Source organism: Lolium perenne, chromosome 3, assembly GCF_019359855.2.
Source record: "Lolium perenne isolate Kyuss_39 chromosome 3, Kyuss_2.0, whole genome shotgun sequence".
Lineage (NCBI taxonomy): Eukaryota > Viridiplantae > Streptophyta > Magnoliopsida > Poales > Poaceae > Lolium > Lolium perenne.
Window position 1 is genome coordinate 122,203,275 of NC_067246.2, and position 8,421 is coordinate 122,211,695.

At 44.0% G+C, this 8,421-nt stretch overlaps 1 long non-coding RNA gene across 1 annotated transcript; it reads left to right on the forward strand.

Annotated features, from left to right (window-relative positions):
- The first annotated feature begins 6,619 nt into the window (after positions 1–6,619).
- On the forward strand, positions 6,620–7,053 carry LOC127338376 (uncharacterized). Its single transcript, XR_007874332.1, has 2 exons — positions 6,620–6,792; positions 6,881–7,053. It is a non-coding gene; the product is annotated as an uncharacterized lncRNA (long non-coding RNA).
- The last annotated feature ends 1,368 nt before the right edge of the window (positions 7,054–8,421 follow it).

The window sequence follows — 8,421 nt, forward strand, 5'->3', positions numbered from 1 at the left end:
GACACATGGGAGTCTAACCCACAAGGACAAAATCTTGGCAAGAAATAAAGCAATTGAGCACATGAGCCAAGTGTGAGGATGATCCGGAACAATACCACAGAATTTATTACCAATTGTCCAAGGACAAGAGGTATTTAGGAAATATCCATATGGTAGTTTGTGAGTATGTCCAAGATTATCTTCACAACAAAGAAATCATATGGTAAAATGGGTTTTGTTTGAGCAAACATGTCACATAGGAGCAAGATAATCTATAATATCAATTCTATGTGACACAACCTCAAATGTTCACATTTTCTAGGCTTGTAGAATGCACAAAGCACAATACTCCCCCATAATGTGATAAAGACATTTTTCGTGCAAGAGGCAAATAAGAACCAAGTGAGATAATTAATGGACATTATAGAATTTTAATTCATCATGTCGCACATTTTAGGATTGTGAAATGCACAAAGCATATCACTCCCCCAAAATGGGATAGTCCATTAATTTCCCACATGAGCCAACAACTAAGATATCAATAGGATGCAATAGGCTCAACAAAGAACAATTGTACATGATGTGCCACCCAACATATATAAGCATGGAAGCAAGATAAGCAAGTAGGAAGCACAACATACACAACCACATGCAAGGTACAAAACCAGCACATGCAAAAGGGGAGCGAGTAACTTCCAATGTAAAGGAGTTGAGGACTTGTTAACGCAAGGAGGAGCATGGGTAAAGGATGAAAGGAATAGTACTTGACTTGAGGAAGTGAGAATGATGAAGATCCCCCAAGTCTTCATGAACTAGTCAAGCCTCCATGCCCTCCACAAGTACCTATTGATCAAATTTTGGCTTGTTGGTCCCCAACCAAGTTGGGTCCTAAGAAGTTAGTCACAATAGGCTTGGCAACCCAAATGGTTCTTTTTGAGAAACCACATTGAGTGCCCATATATTTGGCAAACACATTTCCAACTTTATCCTTGCAAAGAGAATAAGCACCATCGATCAAGATAGGGTTGGATGAGTTACCACTAGTGCAAAAGGAGGAGATGTGGCCCTTCTCGCGGCATATGTAGCATGTTCTTCTCTTCTCCTTCTTCTCACTTGATTTCTCCACAACGGGAGCCTTGGCTTGATCCTTCTTGGGTAGCGGCCTTTCTTCACGTCGAGGAAGACCTTGAGCTTGGCCTTGAGGTAGACCATGAGCTCCATCTTGAGGCCGCTTCCCTTGTTTCTTCTCACCATGTGACTTCTTCTTCAAGGGGCACGATCTAACATGATGCCCTTCAATCTTGCACTTGAAGCACACAATCTTGGCGGGATCCTTCACATGCCCTTGGCCCTTCTTCCGCTTGTGCGTGGTGGACTTGTTCTTGTTGTTGGAGTTGAATCCAAGTCCACTCTTGTCATTGGGGGATTGCTTCCCTTCATGACCCTTTACCAAGTCCTTCTTCAAAGAAGCGACTTGGGCCTTGAGCTCTTCGATTTCCTCTACATGGTTAGTAACAACACAAATACTAGAGGAAGTGGAAGCTTCATTGTTAGAGCAACAAGGCAAGGTATGTAATTCACCACAAGATATAGCAATAGCATGGGTGGATGAATTACTAGCACTAGCACATGGAATTGTAGAGCAACAAGGCATAGAAGGTAGTTCACCACAAGATAAATCAATAGCATGAGTGGGTGAACTAAAAGCACTAGCACATGGCAAAATAGCATTTTGAGAGGTAGTGCTAGTACTCACATGAGGCTCACAAGATTTTACCTTTGGCATGATAGCCTCATGAGCTAACTTTAGCAAATTATGAGAGACTAGAAGATCATCATGGGAGCTAGAGAGCTTTCCATTACTTTCTTCCAATTTCTCATAATTGCTTGTTAGCAAAGCAAGTTGAGCCCTTAGCTCAACATTCTCCTTCAAGATGGAAGCTTCACAAGAGGTAGAGTTAGTAGCACAAGCATTATCAATTATAGCACAAGAAGAAGGCAACTTAGGAAGCTCTATTAGGTTGAGAGCCTTAAATTGCTCATGTGACTCGGTGAGTTTGATGAGCTCACTCTCAATAGCCCTAGAGCTACTTTTGAGAAGCTCAAAATCCTCAAGGAGTTTAGCATGAGCAATTGCTAGCTCACCATTTTTAATTTGAAAATCATGTGCCACCTCTAAAGCTCTATCACGAGATTCCTTTACCATAAGTATCTTTAGAGCAAAGTTCTCCTCAAGAGTTTCATTGGTGGTTTGTTGTTCTTTAAGAGCTTCACTAAGAGTTGCAATCTCGTTTGCATCCTCGCGCTCATGCCCTTCCATTTTCTCAATAAGTTTTGTGCTCTCAATGGCAAAAGCCAAGATTTCCATGAAGTTAGAGCAAGCAAATTTCTTCTTATGAAGAGCATGAAAAACCGACTCTCCCAACTTGTTTAAGGAAGCAACATTAAGTCCTTCCATATCATCAACCTCATCATCACTAGATATATAGGGTTCCAAGGAAGGAGATACCTTAGACGCCCTAGCCATAAGGCATGTGTGAGAACCGTGAGATGACGAAGATGAACTAGTTGAAGCTCCATCCAAGATCTTGTCTTGGCCCATAGCATCTTTGGTTTCCTCTACATTGTTAGTCACACAAATACTAGAGGAAAGCAAAGTATTTTCATTATGGCAACAATACAAGGCAAGCATATCATCATGGAATGAAGATATGCAAGGACTACCAACACTAGCATGTAAAGCATTTATAGTGCTATAACTGTTCAAGTCCAAAGATGAAACATTGCAATGGGATAGGGATGATGAATCATCAAGAGAAGGCTCACCATCAACAATGCAATGTTCATCACCACTCACCATATCATTACCTTGTGTCTTACCACACATTGGTGAAGTGGAAGGAGTGCGATCATCCTCAATGGTCTTGGACCCACCATATGTATCTCAAAGCTTTGTCCAAAACTCATGAGCACTCTGGAAAGGCGCGATGGAGGAAATCACTACATGACTCACAACATGGCAAAGCACTTTAGTAGCTTGAGCATCTAGATAAGAGTTTTTCTTCTCCTCAAAGGTTGGATTTTGTGGATCCTTAGGAGGAGAAAAACCCATATCAAGAATTTGCTCCACATGTGGGTGCATGCCCCTAAAATAATCAAGCATGTAGAATTCCCAAGCATCATAATTAGTGCCATCAAATGTAAGAGAGGAAATGTGCACTAATCCTCTAGTCGACGTCATACTCTCTAGGCGGTGAAGCCCGACAAGATAAGAGAGCCCTAGCTCTGATACCAATTGAATGTACTAGGACGTCGCCTAGAGGGGGGGGTGAATAGGCGGTGTATAAAAACTTCTACTTGAGAGCTAAACTAGGCGGAATAAAACTACACATGTGTTTACTAGTTTAGCTCAAAGCCTATCAACAAGGGGTTTGCCTAAGAGCACCAACAACCTATGCTAGCATGATGAGCAACAAGGGATAACAAGCTAGGTATAGCACATCAAGCAAGATAGATATCACAATGTAAAGCGCATAGGTAAAGGAGCTCGGGTTGAGAAGTAACCGGTGCACGAGGAGACGATGATGTATCCCGAAGTTCACACCCAAGGGTGCTACGTCTCCGTTGGAGCGGTGTGGAGGCACGAGGCACTCCAAGAAGCCAACTAGGGCCACCGTATTCTCCTCGAGCCTTTCCACCAAAGGAAAGCCTCGATCCACTAAGGGACACTTGAGGGTGGTCACCGAACCCGTACAAGCTTGGGCAAACGCCAAGTATCAAACTTGAGGCAACTCCACAACAAGGAGGCTCTCAAGTAGGCCACAAGAGGCAACATACACCACCAAGGAAACACAATCCACCTAGGATGCTAATGCGCCACAAGAGGCTAACACACTCCACCAAGGAAACGATGCGCCACAAGAGGCTAACACACTCCACCAAGGAAACGATACGCCACAAGAGGTTAACACACTCCACCAAGGAAACGATGCGCCACAAGAGGCTAACACACTCCACCAAGGAAACACTACCACTAAGGCAAGAACACCACTAAGGTAAGATGCCCTCTACGAGATCGAAACCCCGGAGAGAACCCAAATCGATGCACCTAATGCAATGGCTAAGAACACCACTAAGATGCCCAAGTTCTTCTCTCCCAAATTCCAACAAAGCTACACAAGCTATTGGGGGAATAAGGGAGGAAGAACAAAGAGTGGAGAAACACCAAGAAACTCCAAGATCTAGATCTAGCAAGATCCCCTCACTTGGAGAGGGATTCAATTGGTGAAGCTCTAGATCTAGATCTCCTCTCTCCTTTCCCCCAAAAATATGCAACAAATAGTGGGGGGGTCAAGAGGAGGATCAAACAACTCAAGGTCAACAATGGAGGAGAGAGAATGGAGGGAAGAAGTGTTTGGGCCGGAGGTGGAAGAGAGGTATAAATAAGGGCTCCAAAATATAGCTTTTGGGGGCTGGAAAAATGGTCAGATTCGCGCAAACCGGTACTACCGCTTGTAAAAGAGGTACTACCACTTTTGCCCCAAAAACCAGATCTGAAAAACGGCCCAAAACCGGTAGTACCGCTCTGCGGAGCGGTACTACCGCTTGTGTGCAAAACAGAGCAAATCAGATGAAAAACATCAAGAGAGAGAGAGAGATGGAACAGCAGTGCAGTGCAGCGCAGGGCAGGGTGCAGCATCGCATGCAGTGTGTGGGGCGCGCGCGTGGCAGCATGCAGGGTGGCAGCGAGCGGCGGTCAGCGCGGGAAGCGAGCAGCAGCGCAGCGCGGGATGGGGGCCAGGCGTGCGCGTGCGTCGCGAGCACGAGCGGGAGGCGCTCTCCCGCGCAGGAGCCGTACGGGGCGTTGACCCCGCGTGGGAAGCGAGCGCGTGGCGCGGCAGGCGAGGCGGCGTGGCGAGCGAGGCTGTCGGGGCTAGCGCGGGAGTGGCCCAAGGCGGAGGAGGCAGCAGCAGTGAGGCAACTTGGCTACCTGGGCCAAAGCGGTAGTACCGGCCTGGGTACCGGCCTGGTACTGTAACTAGGTTACGGTAGTACCGGGCCGGTACCGGCCTGGTACCGCTTCGAGTCCAGTAAGCCTGGGAGGCTGCTGCAGTACTTGGGCCGGAAGCCCAAGCGGTACTACCGCCCTTTTTCCTTTTTCTTTTTTTCTGCCAAACGGAAAATGCGATAACTCGGAATGACATGAACCCAGTTTTGTTGGAAAGAGGATGACAAGAGCTACCTTCTCACATGATGAAATCATGCAAAAGAGTAGATGATGATTTTCCTATGGTCATAGAGGTGTAACCTCTCAATATGATATATCGGGAAAATCATCACCCTTGCGCGTGCAACATGCAATGCAACCGAAATCCGTTTCATGCATAAGAACCAAGAAGAACCAAGAACACGATGCAATGCATGCAAGGTTTGAGCTCTCTCCGATGATGCGATACTCACTATCCTATCGAGCACAAACCTAGTCCTTGCGCGTTCTTCTCGAGTCGGCAAGCTCCGTCTTCATCCTTTTCATGATTGTGCATGCCACCGTCTTCCTCCAACATATACGCACGCCACCGTCTTCATCCATCTTCAACACCGTCTTCGCCACCGTCTTCTCTCTTCATCTTCTACGTCGTCTTCGTCTCTCTTCGACACCATCTTCATCATTGTACTCCGTCTTCTCCATCTTACAACCTTGAGTCCAACACATAGCTATGGACTTGACCTAAGATTGATTCTCAATGCAATCGTTAGCCCATAGGGATTGTCATCAATTACCAAAACCACACATGGGCAATGGACATGTTCTTTCAACGGGTATTCGATGATATATTTGTTGCAGGGAGCTGTCAGATTACTGTCATCTCCCTTTTCTAAGTCCTGCTTGTTGATTTGCTGAACCTCAACAACAATGGTAGCGACCTGGTTGTTGTGGAGGAAGACAAAAAGAGGTGCCTCATGCCATCATGTTCATGAGATGGGCTTTGGGAAGTTGGACAATGATGAAAATCGGTTAGCACCAGCGACAGAAGGCTGCTGAGGACGCTAGAGTCAGTGGTGAGTGGTGACTTGGAGGGTCAGAGAGAGAAATGGGATCAGCGCAGAACCGTCTGGTGCCACAATACCCGTCAGTTCAATTTTCTTTATTGCATTCTTCTGAAATTTTCTGAGACAAATCAATTACAAGATAACAAGAATCCGTTGTCAGTTGCTATAAAGGTATGGCATGCGTCAATCACAACAGCCGCTTACTATAGTCTCTTGTATGTCTGCATGCTTATTATTTGCTTACCTTATTACTTTGCATGAGATACCTGTGATCTTGTCTCCTATTTTAAGCCATGATTTTGTATTGTAGCCAAGAGCAGCAAAGCCAAGTCCAGGATAAGCCTGTACTCTGAAGGTCTTGCTTCCCAAGCCAGGGAAGCAATTGATTCATGCATTAATTTGACTATGCGATGAACACAAATAAAGCAGGTACAAAATATGTTCTGATTGTCCAAGTTAAGCAGTTCATGATAAGACTAACATGTATGAAATTATTTTTGTCCAGTCGAATGGTAGCCAAGGTAGATGAGAACAATGAGACACACATCGCCGTGTGCTGATGGGTCAGTCAGAGGCCATCCTAGCCATCCTAGCCAGGTCCTCCCAGTTTTATGGTTCTACCCATCAGTAACGACTACAACATTCTTGTCGACAACATGCATAATCCACAGTGGTACATTTTTTGGAGCACTGACAGGAACACAAGAATCCTATCAGAGTACTTCGTCAACATCAAGTTCCCCAGTGTGCAACAGATGCAAGGTAGCACCCTATCCGAAACTCTGAATGTATACTGCAGTTCTTATGGACGGTTCTTCAGTCTCATGTGGCTCGGAAACATGGGCTTCAGGATTATTGGGATATTTCTGACTCTTCTAGCCGAGATTTAGTGGTTTGTTCCATACGCGAGCTGCAGACATTGTAGAGGACTTTCAATTGATTCAAGGTAAATTGATGTTCTTTGCCTGATCATTACAGTTACTGCATTTGATTAATGAAATTACGAGGACAGCGATACATTTAGCATCTTTCTCTCTGTGTCACTACCTAGACTTTCAGATTGTCAAAGGAACTTATTAGTTAAGCAAGAAAGTAAAGTGCATTAACAATAATTTTCCAACTTTAACAGACGTGAAGTTCTAGGAACTTTGGCTGGACTTATATTGCAAGTTGTCCCCTCTATCACTGGTACTTCCACGTTCATGGATAGGTACTAGGTACTTCCCATTTGAAATCATTTTTACTTGGCCGCATATGAACCAAACAATCCTCATGTGTGTATCATTTGCATGTATAGCCAGATCTCAGAGATGCTTGAGTACGGCTCACAACGCGTGCTCAGCCCGGAAAATCTTCCTATCCTGCTCAGTTCTATAGAAAATCTTCCTAGCCGTTCTAACTGTCATGTGAGATAATATAGGAGCGGCTCGAGCTTGCTGGCAACAAGGTCGACAGACTAGGATGTGAGATAATATAGATTTTCAACTATTTTCTATAATCAATTTTAACTCCTAGAGATAACATAGCATGGGCTATGCTATAATTGAGCACGCGGCATGTGCGACGACACAAAAAGTTAAGGGCCGTCGCAGCGCACAGGCATTCAACTATAACTCATTAAGATGTTGTGATCTTGTAAAGGGGATTTTCTTGAGATCCTGCGAAGGTCGCGATAGAGTCAGTGCTCGTAGCGCAAGATGGTGCTCTATATGATCCTTGGTACCTGTTCCATTCTGCTAAGCATCAGAAGTTTATGTTGTTACTTTTGCACCATAATTATCAATTTATGAAAATTGTTTTATTTTTGTAGCACATTTATTATGAAGTAATTGATCCATGGATACGAAAAATAACAGACCACTCCAAGGATTATCTACTATGTGTAGTGTTATGACTTTATGCTGTTACTTCTTGCGTAGTGGTGTTAGTTTCACGTTTAATACATTACTCATGTTCATGTACTACCTCCGTTTCAAGGAATAAGGTACACGCGTATTCCAAGACGAACTTTGACCATATAAATTGAGCAACAAAATCTTGATTATATTATATGTAATTAGCACCATTGGATTCGTATTTAAAAGCACTTTCTAATGATGGTAATTTTTTACAAATAATCTTTATATATTTAAAGTAATTCATGGTCAAACAAAAAGCACGTAAAATGAGGACGCCTTATTATATGATACGGAGGTAGTATTTCCTGAGAAAATTGTTATCTATGTAAGGATGATCTGTATGGATACGGATGCACACATAAGTACTGACACCCAATTCTAGGTTATCTTCTATAATCTATATGTGTTGTGAGCATGTACCGATGACCTGAATTGAATACATACACAAGAGTCAGACCTAAGAAATTGAGTTGTTCATCTTAACTTTTGTGTG